The sequence below is a fragment of the Lathyrus oleraceus genome, chromosome 1 (assembly GCF_024323335.1).
Source record: "Lathyrus oleraceus cultivar Zhongwan6 chromosome 1, CAAS_Psat_ZW6_1.0, whole genome shotgun sequence".
Taxonomy (NCBI): domain Eukaryota; kingdom Viridiplantae; phylum Streptophyta; class Magnoliopsida; order Fabales; family Fabaceae; genus Lathyrus; species Lathyrus oleraceus.
In genome coordinates this window covers 286,177,007-286,198,281 of record NC_066579.1, presented here as the reverse complement: position 1 = coordinate 286,198,281, position 21,275 = coordinate 286,177,007, and positions in this window count along the sequence as shown.

Here is a 21,275-nt window from a genome sequence, read left to right as displayed (position 1 = left end):
TGGGACCTGTCCCGTATGCATCCGATAAAGTTGTTCCGTATCAGTATAATGCTACTATGGTGGAGAATGGTCAAGAGGTTTCGTTGCCTACGACAAATTCTATTGTGAACATAGCCTATATAGCGAAGGTGACCCGTAACGGTTGTGTTTTTGGACCTGTGTTTCCAAAAGAGGTGATAGAGGATGTGTCTGTTGGTAAAAAGTTGATGTACTTGTAGTAAACCCAGTTAGTGCTCCAATGTGTCAGTCTGGTGAATCTAGCAAATTGAAGCCTAATGATGATGATGATGAAGTGCTAAGATTAATCAAGAAGAGTGAATTTAATATGGTGGAGTAGTTGCTCCAAACTCCTTCGAAGATTTTAGTGTTGTCTCTGCTAATGAATTCTGAAGCGCACAGAGAAGCATTGCAAAGAGTGTTGGAGCAAGCCTACGTGGAGCATGATGTAACTGTGGACCAGTTTGACCACATTGTGGCTAATATTACTTCTTACAACAATCTGAGTTTCTGTGATGAAGAACTTCCTAAAGAAGGCAGAAATCACAACCTGGCACTACATATATCAATGAATTGCAAGGAGGATTCATTTTCAAATGTGTTGGTTGATACCGGTTCTTCTTTGAATGTACTCCCTAAATCAACTCTGTCAAAATTATCTTATCAAGGCGCCCCGATGAGGTATAGTGGCGTAATTGTCAAGGCTTTTGACGGTTCTCGCAAGACTGTTATAGGAGAAGTGGACCTTCCAGTGAAGATAGGTCCGAGTGATTTTCAGATTACTTTTCAAGTAATAGATATCCACCCGGCCTATAGCTGCTTGTTGGGAAGACCATGGATCCATGAGGCTGGAGCTGTAACATCTACTCTGTATCAGAAATTGAAATTTGTGAAGAATGGGAAGCTTGTCATTGTTGGTGGGGAGAAAGCGCTCTTGGTTAGCCATCTGTCATCTTTTTCATATGTGGAAGATGAGGAGGAGGTTCGAACTCCGTTTCAAGCTCTATGTATTACTGAAGTGAAGAAAACTGGGGCGCCCATGTCTTCTTTCAAAGACGCTCAGAAAATTATTGAAGATGGCAGTACAAATCAGTGGGGCTGTATGGTACAGGTCGCCGAGAACAAGAATAGAGCTGAATGGGATTTCAGCGAGGGCCGTCTAATGTCATAGCTGAAGAAGTACAACCGAGTTTTCGTAGCGGAGGATTCATCCATGGTAATGAACAACACTCAACTGCTGTGATCGAGAGTGATGAAGATAAAGACTGCACCAATTTTGTGACGCATGGAAAGGTTTGCAACAATTGGGTTGCTGTTGATACTCCTGTTATTCTCCATCATTCTAAGTAATTTGCTTTTTCATTATTTTTAGAAAAATCCTTCTCCTATGCCAAAGGGAGAAGTGAACATTGTTGGGAAATTTTCAAATTATCATTAATAAAATGCCATTCTATTCATCCACATCTATAATGTTTTTATTTTTACTTTTTTGCTTTTCTAAAAAAATGGTAATCACGAAAAAACATAAATAAATAAATAATAATTGTCAATCTGCATAATATTTGGTCCCAATTCACCTCTCTAAAATCAAAATATGAAATAATTATGCAGGTTGGTTTATAAACCCACTGAATACAATGATCCTACTCCCTCTCCAAACATTGAGTTCCTTATGTTTGAGGTTGAGGAAGAGATTGATAAAGAAGTGTCTGATGAATTATCTCGTCTACTTGAGCACGAGGAAAAATCCATTCAGTCGTTTGAAGAGCAGATTGAGCTAGTCAACTTGGGTTCCGAAGATGATGTGAAGGAAATAAAGATTGGGGCTCAGTTGTGTCCAGAGGTTAAGAAGGGGTTGATTGATCTTCTCCGAGAATATTCAGATGTGTTTGCTTGGTCCTATCAAGACATGCCTGGTTTGGATTTTGAGATTGTGGAGCATAGATTGTCGTTGAAGCCAGAATGCCCGCCAGTCAAGCAGAAATTGAGAAGGACTCATCCCGATATGGCAGTGAAGATCAAAGAAGAAGTGCAAAAGCAGATTGATATTGGTTTCCTTGTTACCGCTGAGTATCCACAATGGGTGGCTAATATTGTGCTTGTTCTGAAGAAGAATGGAAAAGTCCGTATGTGCGTCGATTATAGAGATTTGAACAAAGCTAGTCTGAAAGATGATTTCCCTCTACCAGACATTGATATGTTGGTAGACAATACAACTAAATTCAAAATATTTTCGTTTATAGACGTATTTTCCGGTTATAATCAAATCAAGATGGCACCCGAAGATATGGAGAAGACCACATTCATTACACCCTAGGGAACATTCTGTTATAGAGTGATGCCTTTTGGTTTAAAGAATGCTGGTGCAATGTACCAGAGAGCAATGACTACTCTTTTTCATGATATGATGCATAAAGAGATCGAAGTATATGTGGATGATATGATTGCTAAATCTAGCGATGAAGAAGAACATGTTAAGCATTTGTTGAAGCTATTCTAGTGTTTGAGGAAGTACAAACTTCGCTTGAATCCCAATAAAAGTACTTTTGGTTTTCGTTCTGGTAAGTTGTTGGGCTTTATTGTCAGCGAGAAGGGTATTGAAGTTGATCCTACCAAGGTCAAAGAAATTCAAGAAATGCTTGTGCCCAAAACTGAGAAGCGAGTCAAAGGTTTTCTCGGCCTCTTGAATTATATCTCAAGATTCATATCGCACATGACTACCACGTGTGCGCCTATATTCAAGCTTCTTCTGAAAGATCGGTCTTGTGATTAGACCGAGGATTGCTAGAAAGATTCTGACAGTATCAAGGAATATCTGCTTGAACCTCCGATTCTGTCTCCACTTGTTGAAGGAAGACATTTGATCATGTATTTGACTATGCTTGATGAAAGTATGGGTTGTGTTCTGGGTTAGCAAGACAAAATTGGAAAGAAAGAATATGCAATTTACTACCTCAGTAAGAAGTTCACCGATTTTGAGACTCGGTATTCTATGCTTCAATAGACTTGTTGCGCATTGGCTTGGGCTGCTAAGCGTCTGCGTCAGTATATGTTGAATCATACCACTTGGTTGATATCCAAAATGGATCCAATCAAGTATATTTTTGAGAAGCCTGCTTTAACTGGGAGGATTTCCCATTGGCAGATGTTGTTATTTAAGTATAATATTGAATACTGATCTCAAAAAGCTATTAAAGGTAGTGTCTTGGATGACCATTTGGCTCACCAACCAATTGAAGATTATCAGTCATTGCAGTATGATTTTCCTGATGAAGAGATCTTGTACCTAAAAATGAAAGATTGTGATGAACCATTGATGAATAAGGGCCAGAACCTGGTTCCCGTTGGGGCATGGTATTTGATGGAGCTGTTAATCAGTATGGTAATGACATTGGGGCAGTGACTATTGCTCCTCAAGGCACTCATTTTCCGTATACAGCTAGATTGACTTTCAAGTGTACGAATAATATGGCTGAGTATGAAGCTTTCATTATGGGGATTGAAGAGGCCATTAATCTCAAAATCAAGTATCTTGACGTCTATGGAGATTCAACTTTGGTTGTGAATCAGATCAAAGGTGAATGGGAGACGAATCAACCCATCTTGATACCATATAGAGATTATGCGAGGAGGATTTCAACTTTCTTTACAAAGGTTGAGTTTCATCATATCCCTCGATATGAAAATCGGATGGCAGATGCTCTTGCAACGTTGGCTTCAATGATTGTGGTAAAGTTTTGGAATGAAGTTCTTAATTTAACTATCATGCGTCTTGATAGGCCAACTCATGTATTTGCTGCTGAAGAGATCAAAGATGAAAAGTCGTGGTATTTTGATATCAAGTGTGTAGGGCATCTTTGAAAGATAAGAAGATTTTGAGGAGATTAGCTGGCAACTTCTACCTAAATGGTGATGGGTTGTACAAGAGAAACTTCGATATGGTTCTTCTCAGATGCATGGATAGATACGAAGCAGACTTGGTGATGATTGAAGTCCATGAAGGTTCCTTTGGTACCCATTCCAATGGACATGTTATCGTTAAGAAGATGTTGAGAGCAGGTTACTATTGGTTGACAATGGAATCTGAATGTTGCAAGTTTGTGAAGAAGTGCCACAAATGTCAAATTTATGTAGATAAAATTCGTGTTCCTCCGACACTTTTGAATGCCATTTCCTCCCCATTTCCTTTCTCCATGTGGGGAATTGATATGATTGGCATGATTGAGCCCAAAGCTTCGAACGGACATCGTTTCATTCTGGTGGCTATTGATTACTTCATAATGTGGGTTAAAGCGACATCATATGCAAATGTAACCAAGCAAGTTGTTGTGAGGTTTATCAAGAATCAGATTATATGCCAGTATGGTATGCCAAGTAAGATTATTACTGACAATGGATCAAACTTGAATAATAATATGGTAGAAGCTCTTTCCAAAGACTTCAAGATTGTGCATCATAATTCTTCTCCCTACAGACCCAAGATGAATGGGGCTATTGAAGCTGCGAACAAGAACATCAAGAGGATCATTCAGAAGATGGTTGTAACATACAAAGATTGGCATGAGATGCTCCCATTTGCTCTGCATGGGTACCATACATCCATCCATACTTCAACAGGAGCAACCCCTTTCTCACTTGTTTATGGCATGGAAGTTGTGCTCCTAGTAGAGGTTGATATCCCATCATTACGTGTTTTGATGGAAGCCAAGATGACTGAAGCTGAATGGTGTCAGACCGGATATGAATAGCTAAACTTGATTGAAGAGAAGATATTGAATGCCATGTGTCATGGTCAGTTGTATCAGCAGAGAATGGAGAAAGCTTTTGATAAGAAGGTAAGGCCTCGTGTGTTTAGGGAAGGTGACCTTGTGCTCAAGAAGATTCTATCTTTCAAACCAGATGCTAGGGGAAAATTGACTCCTAATTATGAAGGCCCATATGTTGTCAAGAGAGCCTTTTCAAGCGGTGCTTTGATTTTTATAACTATGGATGGTGAAGAGTTCACTCATCCTGTGAATGCCGATGTAGTCAAGAAATACTTCGCCTAAAAAGAAAAGAACAACTCGCTAAGTTGAAAACCCGAAAGGGCGGTTTAGGCAAAACTGAGCGTCTCGGTTGATTGAAAACCCGAAAGGGCGATTCAGGAAAAAGTTAGAGACATAAAACAGAAAATTTATCCCGATAAATTGAGTACCCCAACTTGGATCCCTTATGCTATCTCATCATATGCATTAGCATTGGGATCACGCCTTGGCATCCTCCTTACCCCTCATTCATTGGGTTTGTATTGGGAGATATCACCAAGCATATTTGATTGTATCATACTTCATTTTTATTTGTTTACTAACCAAAATACAAAAAATATATCAATGTATAGTTTGTTACTTTTGTAGGTAGTGTGCATGCTCACTTATGCTTTATCAAGCTTATATCTAGGGTTTAAGACCCTCAGTGCAAGGAGCACAATCAAGAAATAGTTCACACTGGCTCTAAGCATCATATATGGATCCCCATGATCTTCATATGTCATTTTGATCAAGAAATCATCAAGAGTTTGGAGTTTGTTTGCCTTGGAAACCCTAATTCATCTAGGTATCTTGTGTAACTTCTTCAACAAGTTTCTTCAACAATTGATCAAAAATTTCAAGGGATACTTCATATTTCATCATAGTATGCATATATGATCCTCCATGGGTCCCAAAAGTCAAGAGAATGTCAAGCTATCAAGATGGTTCATGGTGGTTGACTAGAGGAAGTCAACTGGTCAAAATTGGGGTTCCCTAGACCCTATCTCCTACAATTTTGTCATATGAAAATGATTCCAAGACAAACGTTACTCAAAATGACATTCCAAACAACTTTCATGTTTAAGTCAAGAGCTAATTTTGCTTGGAAAGACATTTTTTATGGTAACGAGTATAGGTCATTTTGTCGGAACCCTAGTTTGGAGGTCAACTTATCAAGATAATAACTTACTCATTTTTTGTGAGATGCAATAAATTAAAATTTAATGATCAAATTCAAGATGTCTACTTCAACTTTTATGTTTGTAGGAAGTGCAAATTCAACTTGAAAATGCATGTGCCAAGAGGAAACATTATAGGTCATTTTGGGCCAATACCATTGAACAAGTGATTTTCCTCAACTTCTAAAATGCATAACTCCTTCATGCGAAATCCAAATGAGGTAAAATTTGTTACCAAATTGAATGCGTTTGAAAGAGATACAAGTTTTATGAAGAAGCGTTTCTCATTTGAAGTCCATAGAAAAAGTTATTCAAGGTGGAAGAAGTGAACATTTGACTTGGGACTTAGAAAATTTTCAAACATGTTTGATTTCCAAAACTTCCACCTCAAAATTCATCATGATCCAAGCTTCAAATGAAAAAGTGTTCAACATGAAAGTTGTTCCCCTTGATTGTAACTTTCCAAAAAGTCCAAGATCACCTCATTTGGCCAAAGTATGAAGGACTTGCGCATGTGTGTAAGTTGAAGGACCATTTGGATGTTTCCCACTTCCACTTTTCACACACAATTGCATGGCCTTCCAACATGAATTCAGCATGATGCACACTCATTTTTGGATCAGATCATATCACTTGATGGGCCTAGCACACGCCCATGCAAGCATGCAAAGGGAATTGTCAAATTTTACCAAAATTGGAAGTGTGTGGAAATCAATATCCTTGGATATAAATAAGACCCTCATTGCTCAGAATTAAGGAGCTCATACCCAAGCTTTGAACCTGCAATCTCAAACCCTCACCATTGAAGGATAAACTTGAAGTTTTTCTTTGAAAATCGAGTTTCAATGCTCCATCTGTTTTGAGATTGAAACTCCAAGAGTCCACATTTTCCTTGATCCATTTCACCTCCATCAAGCATCTGAAGCAAGGCCAAGCATAATTGAAGCAAGATCGTGCCAATCTAAAGCTCCATTGAAGGTGAATTCTCATAATTTTCATCTCTTCGATTCTCCCTCAATTCTTCACCATTCTTGTTGATTTTTGGTTGTCTGAAGTTGTATCAATGTAGGCAAGAAGATTGAGTTGCTTTAAGGTCAAATCGAAGCAACTCAATTCATGATCCTCAAAATTCAAATCCATGTATCTTTTTATATACTTGGAATTGGACAAAATTGAGGCCAGATTCGTGCTCCTGAGCATTTTTCCTTCAAATTAGTGTATTCACTTTTCATTTTCCATTGAGTTTTGGTTGGAACAATCCGGTGGTTCTCACCAGAGAAGATGAACGGAGCTAGGGCTCTGGTGGTGCGTTAGATCAATCCAGGCCATCTGATCCTTTTGAAATGTTTTAATCTCACGCGTCCATTGTAATTACCATGCATGCAGTGTGTTTGACTCGTGTGCATGTGGAACGTGCATTTCTGGCCATCTGATATGCCACCTCAATTAATGAGGGAGATCAGATGGCTCTTATTTTTTTGATTTTCTATTTATATCATTTAATCCCTTATTTTTGATTAATTCATATTAATTTCATTTTAATCCAAAAAATATGGGACCTTCACCAAAAAAATTAATATTTTCCTATTTCATTTTCTGAATTAAAATTATTTTTGGATTAATTTTGATATTTTTCATGATTTAATTATTTTTGTGCATATTTTTAATTATTTAAAAATACTTATGACTTTTCAAAAATAGTGATTTTTTTGCCTAAAGTCCTTTGACCTTGTTTGACCTAGGATAAATCTCTTGGCCGTTTATTTGGTGTTTTGAAGAGGTTTTAGGTTTTTGATCAAACATAATTTAATTTAAATGCATTTTAATTTGATTTTTAATTGATTAATTGTGTAGAAATTATGTTAAGCCATTTTATTGACTTGTGAAGTTTGACTATGTGTTTGGACCTTGGTCAAGGTTGATTTGACTTTTGTTGGATTAAAATAATTGGATTTAGGGGATTGATGAAATGTACATTTTATCTCCCAAAATGAATGAATGATTTTAATTTGATGAAATTGAAATCCTCTCATGACCAATTTGTGTTTATCTCATCTCCCCTCCCTCTTCATCTTCAATCCCATTCTATCCCATCCATATCATTGACTAATGAAGTATCCATATCCTAAGGCTAATTGGTTCATCAAAAACTTTATGTTAGATGAACCAATACAAGTATGGATGAGGTTAGGTCCATCATTTAATCATTTTTTTGTGTGTGGTATGTTTTAGGAGTATGGTTCATTATACCATATCTCTAACATGCATTAATACCAAAATTTCTATTGCCCGACCTCAGATAGTTATGACTTCTACATAAGTCCAATTACGATTGCTTAACATAACGCTAAATTTTGACCGAAAAGCATAGCATTCTAGTAAGTGAGATTTTAAGTCTCCCCCATTTCATGGTATTGTGTGGAAACTTGGCCTTTTTTCTTCCTTTGGAAGATGTCTTGGCTTAAGGATCCATTCTTGTGAATAAAGGGTTGAGTGTTCCCCAAAGAATGACTTAATCAATTTAAAGGCCAAACTTCACTAACATCTAATCAACTAACATTTGACTAATTTTTATTATTCTTGCTTTTAATTTCAAGTCATTTACTCTACTTAATTTAATTCAAGTCATTTACCATTTCATTTGTCATTTTTACATATTTAACTTGTTTATGTTTATGTCATTTTCACTTTGCTCACTTAAGCCATATATTATGGTTGTATATATTTTTGTGTGTATCTTGTTTGTGTTTGTGGTCTTAGGACCTTAAAATACTTAATAAACAACAAAAATCCTAAAAAATGTCTGTGTGGACTGTTGGATTTGATTTGAGCTTTGGACTTATAAATTAAGCAACATTCCCTATGCAAAAGGACTTGGCCAATGCCAACATATCTGAAACCAAGTTATTGGGATTTGAGCTTCCATCTGATGCAAGTATTGGGATCCACATGAATTCATATACTACATGGTCTTGATGCAAATGTTACTTTGAACCTGTGCCTAATGCCTTATTTTGAGCCAATGAAGGAGTGTGTCATCTGATACAAGGAAGATTAAGAAGAAGACTCTGAAGTTGCTTGGATGTGGCTATCTTTATTTGATGTTTTGCTCTTCATTTTGCTACTTGCTTATTGATATTGCTTGATTATAAAGTCCAAAGGAAAAATGGGTTTCTATATGACATTCTTGTCTATTGGATTGCATACCATTGGTCAGATCTTTCCAACTCTTAACTTTTAAATTTTTGCTTAAGATTAGTCTCTTCATCTCCTTCCATTTCTTCTCTAATTTCAAAATCTCTTCTCCTTTTAAAAATCTTCTTTGCTTATGATTTCTAAACTTAGACCTTATTGCAAATTAGGAACTTTGGTTTTAGGCCATTACATTTTTAAACTCCTTTCTTAAATCATACTTGTAAATGAACTTAATCATATTGACTTAAAATTTCAAAAGACAAAAAGAACTAACACTCATTCAAACTCTTTTAAGCCCTTTGTGCCTCTTTTAACTTTAAATTTTTGTTAAAAGTAATCCACTCATTTTGAAATTGATACCAGGAACTACGAGCTTTTGATCCCTCATTTTTATGTTGGTAAGTAGGGACAAGTTCAAAGGTCTTGTCAAACACAAAAATATAATTAATGAATTCTTTTCTCATCCCCACACTCCATTTATTGAAAACATCTTTTATACCCAAAACACATAACAATCCCGATAAATTGAGTACCCCAATTTTGATCCTAAGATCCCTTATGCTATCTCATCATATGCATTAGCATTGGGATCACGCCTTGGCATCCTCCTTACCCCTCATTCATTGGGTTTGTATTGGGAGATATCACCAAGCATATTTGATTGTATCATACTTCATTTTTATTTGTTTACTAACCAAAATACAAAAAATATATCAATGTATAGTTTGTTACTTTTGTAGGTAGTGTGCATGCTCACTTATGCTTTATCAAGCTTATATCTAGGGTTTAAGACCCTCAGTGCAAGGAGCACAATCAAGAAATAGTTCACACTGGCTCTAAGCATCATATATGGATCCCCATGATCTTCATATGTCATTTTGATCAAGAAATCATCAAGAGTTTGGAGTTTGTTTGCCTTGGAAACCCTAATTCATCTAGGTATCTTGTGTAACTTCTTCAACAAGTTTCTTCAACAATTGATCAAAAATTTCAAGGGATACTTCATATTTCATCATAGTATGCATATATGATCCTCCATGGGTCCCAAAAGTCAAGAGAATGTCAAGCTATCAAGATGGTTCATGGTGGTTGACTAGAGGAAGTCAACTGGTCAAAATTGGGGTTCCCTAGACCCTATCTCCTACAATTTTGTCATATGAAAATGATTCCAAGACAAACGTTACTCAAAATGACATTCCAAACAACTTTCATGTTTAAGTCAAGAGCTAATTTTGCTTGGAAAGACATTTTTTATGGTAACGAGTATAGGTCATTTTGTCGGAACCCTAGTTTGGAGGTCAACTTATCAAGATAATAACTTACCAATTTTTTGTGAGATGCAATAAATTAAAATTAATGATCAAATTCAAGATGTCTACTTCAACTTTTATGTTTGTAGGAAGTGCAAATTCAACTTGAAAATGCATGTGCCAAGAGGAAACATTATAGGTCATTTTGGGCCAATACCATTGAACAAGTGATTTTCCTCAACTTCTAAAATGCATAACTCCTTCATGCGAAATCCAAATGAGGTAAAATTTGTTACCAAATTGAATGCGTTTGAAAGAGATACAAGTTTTATGAAGAAGCGTTTCTCATTTGAAGTCCATAGAAAAAGTTATTCAAGGTGGAAGAAGTGAACATTTGACTTGGGACTTAGAAAATTTTCAAACATGTTTGATTTCCAAAACTTCCACCTCAAAATTCATCATGATCCAAGCTTCAAATGAAAAAGTGTTCAACATGAAAGTTGTTCCCCTTGATTGTAACTTTCCAAAAAGTCCAAGATCACCTCATTTGGCCAAAGTATGAAGGACTTGCGCATGTGTGTAAGTTGAAGGACCATTTGGATGTTTCCCACTTCCACTTTTCACACACAATTGCATGGCCTTCCAACATGAATTCAGCATGATGCACACTCATTTTTGGATCAGATCATATCACTTGATGGGCCTAGCACACGCCCATGCAAGCATGCAAAGGGAATTGTCAAATTTTACCAAAATTGGAAGTGTGTGGAAATCAATATCCTTGGATATAAATAAGACCCTCATTGCTCAGAATTAAGGAGCTCATACCCAAGCTTTGAACCTGCAATCTCAAACCCTCACCATTGAAGGATAAACTTGAAGTTTTTCTTTGAAAATCGAGTTTCAATGCTCCATCTGTTTTGAGATTGAAACTCCAAGAGTCCACATTTTCCTTGATCCATTTCACCTCCATCAAGCATCTGAAGCAAGGCCAAGCATAATTGAAGCAAGATCGTGCCAATCTAAAGCTCCATTGAAGGTGAATTCTCATAATTTTCATCTCTTCGATTCTCCCTCAATTCTTCACCATTCTTGTTGATTTTTGGTTGTCTGAAGTTGTATCAATGTAGGCAAGAAGATTGAGTTGCTTTAAGGTCAAATCGAAGCAACTCAATTCATGATCCTCAAAATTCAAATCCATGTATCTTTTTATATACTTGGAATTGGACAAAATTGAGGCCAGATTCGTGCTCCTGAGCATTTTTCCTTCAAATTAGTGTATTCACTTTTCATTTTCCATTGAGTTTTGGTTGGAACAATCCGGTGGTTCTCACCAGAGAAGATGAACGGAGCTAGGGCTCTGGTGGTGCGTTAGATCAATCCAGGCCATCTGATCCTTTTGAAATGTTTTAATCTCACGCGTCCATTGTAATTACCATGCATGCAGTGTGTTTGACTCGTGTGCATGTGGAACGTGCATTTCTGGCCATCTGATATGCCACCTCAATTAATGAGGGAGATCAGATGGCTCTTATTTTTTTGATTTTCTATTTATATCATTTAATCCCTTATTTTTGATTAATTCATATTAATTTCATTTTAATCCAAAAAATATGGGACCTTCACCAAAAAAATTAATATTTTCCTATTTCATTTTCTGAATTAAAATTATTTTTTGGATTAATTTTGATATTTTTCATGATTTAATTATTTTTGTGCATATTTTTAATTATTTAAAAATACTTATGACTTTTCAAAAATAGTGATTTTTTTTGCCTAAAGTCCTTTGACCTTGTTTGACCTAGGATAAATCTCTTGGCCGTTTATTTGGTGTTTTGAAGAGGTTTTAGGTTTTTGATCAAACATAATTTAATTTAAATGCATTTTAATTTGATTTTTAATTGATTAATTGTGTAGAAATTATGTTAAGCCATTTTATTGACTTGTGAAGTTTGACTATGTGTTTGGACCTTGGTCAAGGTTGATTTGACTTTTGTTGGATTAAAATAATTGGATTTAGGGGATTGATGAAATGTACATTTTATCTCCCAAAATGAATGAATGATTTTAATTTGATGAAATTCCTCTCATGACCAATTTGTGTTTATCTCATCTCCCCTCCCTCTTCATCTTCAATCCCATTCTATCCCATCCATATCATTGACTAATGAAGTATCCATATCCTAAGGCTAATTGGTTCATCAAAAACTTTATGTTAGATGAACCAATACAAGTATGGATGAGGTTAGGTCCATCATTTAATCATTTTTTTGTGTGTGGTATGTTTTAGGAGTATGGTTCATTATACCATATCTCTAACATGCATTAATACCAAAATTTCTATTGCCCGACCTCAGATAGTTATGACTTCTACATAAGTCCAATTACGATTGCTTAACATAACGCTAAATTTTGACCCAAAAGCATAGCATTCTAGTAAGTGAGATTTTAAGTCTCCCCCATTTCATGGTATTGTGTGGAAACTTGGCCTTTTTTCTTCCTTTGGAAGATGTCTTGGCTTAAGGATCCATTCTTGTGAATAAAGGGTTGAGTGTTCCCCAAAGAATGACTTAATCAATTTAAAGGCCAAACTTCACTAACATCTAATCAACTAACATTTGACTAATTTTTATTATTCTTGCTTTTAATTTCAAGTCATTTACTCTACTTAATTTAATTCAAGTCATTTACCATTTCATTTGTCATTTTTACATATTTAACTTGTTTATGTTTATGCCATTTTCACTTTGCTCACTTAAGCCATATATTATGGTTGTATATATTTTTGTGTGTATCTTGTTTGTGTTTGTGGTCTTAGGACCTTAAAATACTTAATAAACAACAAAAATCCTAAAAAATGTCTGTGTGGACTGTTGGATTTGATTTGAGCTTTGGACTTATAAATTAAGCAACATTCCCTATGCAAAAGGACTTGGCCAATGCCAACATATCTGAAACCAAGTTATTGGGATTTGAGCTTCCATCTGATGCAAGTATTGGGATCCACATGAATTCATATACTACATGGTCTTGATGCAAATGTTACTTTGAACCTGTGCCTAATGCCTTATTTTGAGCCAATGAAGGAGTGTGTCATCTGATACAAGGAAGATTAAGAAGAAGACTCTGAAGTTGCTTGGATGTGGCTATCTTTATTTGATGTTTTGCTCTTCATTTTGCTACTTGCTTATTGATATTGCTTGATTCTAAAGTCCAAAGGAAAAATGGGTTTCTATATGACATTCTTGTCTATTGGATTGCATACCATTGGTCAGATCTTTCCAACTCTTAACTTTTAAATTTTTGCTTAAGATTAGTCTCTTCATCTCCTTCCATTTCTTCTCTAATTTCAAAATCTCTTCTCCTTTTAAAAATCTTCTTTGCTTATGATTTCTAAACTTAGACCTTATTGCAAATTAGGAACTTTGGTTTTAGGCCATTACATTTTTAAACTCCTTTCTTAAATCATACTTGTAAATGAACTTAATCATATTGACTTAAAATTTCAAAAGACAAAAAGAACTAACACTCATTCAAACTCTTTTAAGCCCTTTGTGCCTCTTTTAACTTTAAATTTTTGTTAAAAGTAATCCACTCATTTTGAAATTGATACCAGGAACTACGAGCTTTTGATCCCTCATTTTTATGTTGGTAAGTAGGGACAAGTTCAAAGGTCTTGTCAAACACAAAAATATAATTAATGAATTCTTTTCTCATCCCCACACTCCATTTATTGAAAACATCTTTTATACCCAAAACACATACACACATAAAAAAGGGCTCCCTAGGAGTACCTAGGACACTTTGGGTGCTAACACCTTCCCCCTTGTCTTACCAACCCCCTTACCTGTAATCTCTGGCATTTTATTAGTTTTGATTTGAAAACTTATTATCTTTGGGTTTTGTTCGTACTTTTCCCTTTTCCTTTGGAAACAATAAAAGCGTGGTGGCGACTCTGGTTTTATTGACGTTAAGTTTATCCATTAATGGTCATGAATTTACCGCTACACATATATATAGAGCAGGAATCATATATAGATTTAAACGTGATCCGAGATATCGAGAACACCAAGTTCCCTACAGATCTGGAAGAAGGGCTCTGTCGCAAGTGGTTTTGTGAAAATATCGGCAAGTTGATTTTTGCTATCAACATGCTCGAAGACAACATCACCTTTATCAACATGATCCCTAAGGAAGTGATGCCGAATTTCAATATGTTTAGTGTGCAAATGTAGTATAGGATTTTTGGTTAAATTGATGGCGCTTATGTTGTCACAAAAAATGGGAATACGTTCAAGTTGAACATTGAAGTCGAGTAATTTTTGTTTGAGCCACAAAATTTGAGCGCTACAATTACCCGCAGCCACATATTCCGCCTCGACTGTTGACAAAGCAACTGAAACTTGATTTTTGTTGTGCCAACTCACTAAGGAATTTGAATAAAAATGACAAGTTCCACTAGTGCTTTTCCTATCCGATTTGTAACCGGCAAAGTCGGAATTGGAGTAGCCAACCAAAGAGAAATCACTTCCCTTAGAAAACCAAAGCCCATACTTTGAAGTATCACAAAGGTATCTAAGTATGCACTTGACGACATTTAAATGTGACTCTTTGGGACATGATTGATACCTAGCACACATACATACACTAAACATAATGTCTGGTTGAGATATGATAAGATAGACGAGAGAACCAATCATACCTCTATACCTTTTTATATCTATGGCCTTACCATTTTCATCCCTATCCATATTAACTGTAGTAGGCATTGGAGTGTCAATTATTTTGGAGTTTTCCATATCGAATCGCTTGAGTAACTCATTGCAATACTTTGTTTGGCACACAAAAGTTCCTTCTTCAATTTGCTTGATTTGAGGTCCGAGGAAGTAATTTAGCTCCCACATCATGCTCATTTTAAATTCTCCCTGCATCAACTTAGAGAATTCCTTGACCAAATTTATTTAGTAGATCCAAAAATAATGTCATCAACATAGACTTGAAATAAAATAGAGTGTTTTCCTTGATGCTTAATAAAAAGGGTTGTATCAACCTTCCCTCTTGAGAATCCTTGTTCTAGTAAAAAAATTCTAAGACGGCCATACCATGCCCTAGGGGCTTGTTTGAGATCGTACAAAGCACGCTTAAGCTTATAAACGTAGTTAGGATGCTCATAATTTTCAAAACTAGGAGGTTGAGATACATAGACCTCTGCATTAATGTAGCCATTTGAGAAGGAACTCTTAACATTCCTTTGAAATAATTTGAAATTTTGAGAACAAGCATAGGCAAGCAAAAGGCGTATAGCCTCGAGTCGGGTAACTGGAGCATAGGTTTCCTCATAGTCGATGCCTTCCTCTTGGTTATAGCCTTGAGAAACAAGGTGAGCCTTATTGTGAGTTATAACTCCATTTTCATCTAACTTGTTCCTAAACACCCATTTAGTACCGATTACTCTATGGTCTCGCGGAGGGGGAACAAGATCCCACACCTCATTTCTTTTGAACTGATTAAGTTCCTCTTGCATCGTGAAAAACCAATGTTCATCGAGTAATGCGTCTTTGGAGTTTTTAGGCTCAATTTAAGAGACGAAAGCGAAATGGTAACAAAAGTTACTTATCTTTGACCATGTGGTAACTCCTTTTGAGATATCTCCTAGAATATTATCGATGGGATGATCCTTAGAAGATTTCCATTCCAAAGGAAGATCATTTTTATTAATAGAATGATCCTCCTCTTTCTTTTCAAATATGTGATCCGACTCCTCCTCAGCTTTTTATGGATGGGGTTCAACACTATTTTCTTCTTGATCTTTTATTATGTCTTCTGAAGGAACACCTACACCATCAACAATAATACCTTCTCCAACAATTTTTGGATAAGATTCATCGAAGGAAACATGCACAGATTCTTCAACAATAAGTAACCTCTTGTTGTATACTCTATAAGCTTTACTAGATTGAGAGTATCCGAGAAAGATACGTTCATCGGGTTTTGAGTCAAATTTACCAAGGTTTTCATTACCATTATTTAATCTAAAGCATTTACATTCGAAGACATGAAGATGTGAAACATTAGGCTTCCTTCCCTTTAGCAATTCATAGGGAGTTTTGTTTAGAATAGGACAAATGAGTATCCTATACAATACATAACACGACGTATTTATGGCGTCGTCCCAAAAATATTTAGGAAGGTCGTTTTCATTAATCATAGTCCTTCCAAGCTCTTCTAAAATTCAGTTTTTACGTTCCACTACTCCATTTTGTTGTGGAGTTCTTGGAGTAGAAAAATTATGATAAATGTCGTTTGTTTCACAAAATTCCTCAAATAGGTGGTTTTCAAATTCACCTTCGTGATCACTTTGAATAGTAACTATGCTAGTGTTCAATTTATTTTGAGAAATCTTGGCAAACTTTTCAAAAGCAGAAAAAGTGTCACTTTTACTTGCTAAGAAGATGGTCCAACAAAATCTAGAGTAGTCATCTACTATAACAAAACCATAGTAGTTTCCACCTAGTCTTTTAATCCTAGATGGCCCAAAAAGGTCCATATGGAGAAGTTCAAGGGGTTTCGTTGTGGAAACAATATTTTTAGATTTAAATGAGATCCTTGTTTGCTTTTCCATTTGGCACGCATCACATAAAATTTGATTTTGGGAAGACCAACTACTAGATATTTTGCTATAACTTTATTTAGCAAGTCAAAGTTGACATGCGGTAATTGCCTATGCCAAAAGCCAAGAGTCTTCACTCATGGAGACAAGAAATTTAGCGCTTGTCAAAGATACTTCATTCAAGTCAAGCATGTATACATTATTTACCCTCCAGCCCTTAAGTGTAACACCCTTCTAAAATACCCCAAATATTTAATAAAAACAACAAATATATATACATCAGAGTAATCATGCACCAAGGGTGTCACACAACACTTCACACATTTCACCATAACATCAGTCATGCTCATTATTTAATTCAACATAAACACTTCTTGCAAAATACGCAGCGGATAGAATTCAACTCAAATGTGTCGAAACATATAACACATTACATGAAAACTAGTTCAACAACCAACAACGAAACAATTAAACGTCCCATCCCGATGTTACATCTATCAGAGCATGACCCACTAAGGAGACTACACTAGACTCCACGCACTAGCTTCTACTCACTCACTGCTCGTTACCTGAAAAATAGTTGTAAGGGTGAGTTCCTCAATCGATATAATAAGCATTATAAATCATCATGTAATGCTAAGTAAATTTACACGTTAATCACCCTAATCATATCATGCATTCAGTAACGGCACATCAACTCAAATATCATACTCAATAACAACATAAAATGCAACTCAATAACAACATAAAATGCAACTCAATAACAACATAAAATGCAACTCAAATGAGACTCGACTCGTCATGCATGTGGTACCATTCGGAGTAAAACTCCCAACTTAAAATCATTGCCATTTTAGTGGGCATCAAGGCATAAACCTTCAACTTTCAACTTAAAATTTGCCAATCCAGGCCAACGTGGTGTGAGCAAAGCTCCGACTTAATGCATATGAATGTACATGGCATACACGACTTTACAATTCCGACAACATAATAATAATAGCAACACAACAAGGTTTTCAACATAATCAACTTATAATCAACTTTGGCTCATCAAGCCTACAACTCAGTATTTTCAACAAAATCAACTTATAATCAACTTTGGCTCACCAGCCTACAACTCAGTATTTTCAACAACTTTAACACAACTCATCAACATATTTATATCAACACTTCATAACATAACCCAACAGAATTACTCATCAAAATTAGCGATAATAGGCTAATCACCAATTATGTTCACAACATTAAAATACCAATTTTTCTGATTTCCAACAGTGTTAACCGGTTAACGCCCTGGGTTAACCGGTTAACGCAGGACAAAATACACTTTCTGGCCAAACGCAACAGTGTTAACCGGTTAACGCCCTGGGTTAACCGGTTAACGCAGGCAAAACAACACATTTTCACAATTTATAACAGTGTTAACCGGTTAACGCCCTGGGTTAACTGGTTAACGCAGACAAAACAGCAGTTCCTGCGCTAACACAAAGCAGAATGCAGAATTCTCCGCATTTTCCGCCGTTGGAGGACTTCCGGACCTCCGATTCCAATTCCGTAAAAAGCTATACGTTCGGAAATTCACAACTAACCCAAACACATATTCAATTACAGCCTAAACACAGTTTCATCCAACATAATTTTCCAGCATTCATAATCCCAATTAGGGTCAATTCAACGGCTATCACTACCCATGACATGTTAATCTATAATACCCATCAAACGACGATAAACCCCCCTTACCTGAGATAATCCGGCAGTCTCTAAGCTTCAAGCTTTTCCGTTCTTCAACCTTTGCTCTCTAGCTCTTCCTCTTTGCCCTTTCTCCACTTTTCACCTTTCAGCCGCTTCTCTGTTTCACGTGAAAAACTCTTTACCAATACTGAATCCCTTTTTCCTTATTCCAACTTATATATTTTCCACTAATTATTATTCCAAATAATAATAATAATAATAATCCAATAATTCAATTTATTTAATTAAATTAATAAATATATTATTAACTTAATTTAAATAATTCTCTTATTTTATTCGGGGTGTTACAACTCTCCCCTACTAAAAGAGTTTTCGTCCTCGAAAACATACCTCAAGCAAATAACTCTGGATAAGACTCTTTCATCTGACTCTCCAGTTCCCAAGTCACATTGCCACCTGCTGGTCCTCCCCAAGCTACCTTCACTAAGGCAATCTCTTTACCCCGCAACTGCTTCAACTCCCGATCCTCAATCCTCATAGGCGATATTTCAACAGTCAGGTTATCTCTCACCTGTACGTCATCTACTTGGATCACATGCGACGGATCATGAATGTACCTCCTCAACTGAGACACATGAAAAACTTCATGCAAATTCGCAAGTGACGGCGGCAAAGCGATACGATAGGCTACTTCTCCTATCCTCTCCAAAATCTGATAAGGACCAATAAATCGAGGTGTCAACTTCTTTGACTTCAAAGCTCGACCAACCCCAGTTATCGGAGTAACACGAAGAAACACGTGATCTCCCTCTCGGAATTCAAGTGACTTCCTCCTCTTATCATGATAACTCTTCTGACGACTCTGAGCAATTCTCATCTTCTCCTGAATCATCTTAATCTTTTCTGTAGTCTGTTGAACAATCTCCGGTCCAACTACAGCACTCTCACCGGACTCATACCAACATAACGGTGTCCGACATCTCCTACCATACAAAGCTTCAAACGGTGCGATACCAATGCTCGAATGAAAACTATTGTTGTAGGTAAACTCAATCAAAGGTAAATAACAATCCCAAGCACCTCCCTTCTCCAAAACACAAGCTCTCAAAAGATCCTCTAGTGACTGAATCGTCCTCTCAGTCTGACCATCAGTCTGCGGGTGATATGCAGAGCTCAATCTCAGTTTAGTTCCCAAAGCCTTCTGCAAACCTTCCCAGAATTTCGATGTAAATCTAGGATCTCTGTCCGAAACAATACTCGACAGAATACCATGCAAACTTACAATCTTCTCAATATACAACTCAGCTAGTCTTTCTAACGGATAATCCATTCTAATCGGAATGAAATGAGTCGATTTTGTCAATCTGTCAACAATCACCCAAATAGCTTCAAAATTCTTATTTGTCCTCGGTAAACCAGAAACAAAATCCATACTGATACTATCCCACTTCCACTCTGGAATAGCCAACGGTTGCATTAGCCCAGACGGCTTCTGATGCTCGATCTTTGACTTCTGACAAGTCAAACAAGAATAAACAAAACTCGCAATTTCTCTTTTCATTCCCGGCCACCAAAATAACTTTTTCAAATCATGATACATCTTCGTAGCTCCAGGATGAATACTCAACCCACTACGATGTCCTTCCTCAAGAATACTCTTCTTAAGTTCGGTAACATTCGGAATGCACACCCGACTACCAAATCTCACAACACCATTCTCATCGACTCTGAATTCACCACCTTGACCCTGATTCACCAGAGTCAACTTATCAACCAAAAGCACATCGGATTTCTGACTCTCTCTGATCTCATCCAGAATACCACTTGTTAACTTCAACATTCCCAATTTAACACTATTGTGAGTACTCTCACACACCAAACTCAAGTCTCTAAACTGCTCAATTAAATCCAATTCCTTAACCATTAGCATAGACATATGTAATGATTTCCGACTCAATGCATCAGCCACTACGTTTGCTTTACCCGGATGGTAATTCAAACCAAAGTCATAATCCTTCAGAAACTCTAACCATCTTCTCTGTCTCATATTCAGCTCTTTCTGATCAAACAAATACTTTAAACTTTTATGGTCACTGAAAACCTCAAATCTCGACCCGTACAAGTAATGCCTCCATAACTTCAGAACAAACACCACAGCCGCCAACTCTAAATCGTGCGTCGGGTAGTTCCTCTCATGAACCCTCAGCTGTCTGGAAGCATAAGCTATAACCTGCTTATTCTGCATCAACACGCCACCCAGACCCAACTGTAGGTGTTTAATTGGCTGCATTGTATGGTAAAACACAAATGTCTTGACTGATGTCATGACATGTATATGTAACTACATTGTAGTTACTGCAGGACTAGCTAACACAGGATTATTGAATGCTGTGACATTCATACCTGTCAACAGATACTAAGGAACAGAAGCTCTGTTAGAACTTAGTATTCACTTGCAGTCTGGTTATCAAGGAAGAATCAGACCTGGCATAAGGCCTACTGATTGAATGTCAAACTGGATGTTGTGACATTCATCATTGACAGCAGCTACTGAAGATTGGGCAGA